Source organism: Macadamia integrifolia, chromosome 1 (assembly GCF_013358625.1).
Source record: "Macadamia integrifolia cultivar HAES 741 chromosome 1, SCU_Mint_v3, whole genome shotgun sequence".
NCBI lineage: Eukaryota > Viridiplantae > Streptophyta > Magnoliopsida > Proteales > Proteaceae > Macadamia > Macadamia integrifolia.
This window is the reverse complement of record NC_056557.1, coordinates 3,636,576-3,637,788: the sequence shown is the minus strand read 5'-3', so window position 1 is coordinate 3,637,788 and position 1,213 is coordinate 3,636,576.

Below are 1,213 nucleotides of genomic sequence, written 5' to 3'. Positions count from 1 at the left end.
CGGAAGCTGTAGAAGCACTGCAGCGCAAGGCAGGCAGCCATGCGCGCCCAGTAGCACATAATGGTAAGCAACTGTGGGCGGCAGAGGGGATGACTGTCGGGACGGATGCGCCATGTATATGTTTTCACAAACCACACCTTCCTTGGAAATGCTGTGCGTCGACAGGCACATGTGGCATCAGAAGTGGGGGCATGGCAGCCCATGGTAGCCATCCATGTGTGCCCAGCAGCCCACGAAGGTAGGCAACGCTGTGCGACGAAAGGGGGCGGCGTTGTATGACAGAAAGGCTGACCATTCGCAAGCATGTCCACCTTCGTTGGGCATGCTGTGTCGCGTCTGGCACACATTACAATAGTTGCGGCCACATGGCATGGAAGGCAAGCAGCCATGCGCGTCCAGCCGCACGCAGTGGCAGGCCTCGGCGCACACCAAGGGCCAACTCATCGAAACCCACGTGCCATTTCACTTTTTTTACCATGCCTTGGGCCTTTTGGGTTTGCCTACCATGCCCTCTCATTTTCTGCTGCCTCTCTATGCGGCCCCATGTGGCACCCCCCTCCCTCAAGGTAGCTCTTATGCTCTTTGCCCCTTTCCAGAAGGAGACATGGACCCCTCAAAAAATGTACCGGTCTATTTTTTGAGCTTCAAATATCCAAATCAAATGAAACTTGGTATGAAATTAAGGAAAAATCCAAAGATTATTTTCATATAAAAATCATAGTTTTCGGATAAATATTTATTTTTTATTAATTTTTTAATATTAAAAAATATATTAAATTCAAAAAACTATGAAAAATCCATTTTAATGTATTTTTCTAAAAACTAAAATTTGGATGTCTTCCAAAGATTGATAGAATGTTATGAAAAAATATTGGACCATTCCAACATATTTTGATATTTTTTAATATTTTATGATTGAAACATTATGAAAAATACCCAAAAAAATGGAAATGCGGGGTCTAAGTGAAAATGATTGTACTTTGGGTGCCAAATAGCCAATTTCAAGGCTTTTCTAACCCAAAGGGATGTTTTACAAAACATGATTTAAAGACCCAAACTATGTTGTTCGTGCATGGCCTTGGCGTGTGCAGCCGAAGGCCGTAAAGGAGCCTCTATTGCTTGGGCCATGGGGACCACGGCAGCACCCATCTGTGAGCCACGTGCGTGCGGCTATGTGCATGGTGGACTACAGACGTGGGCACGAAGATGCAGC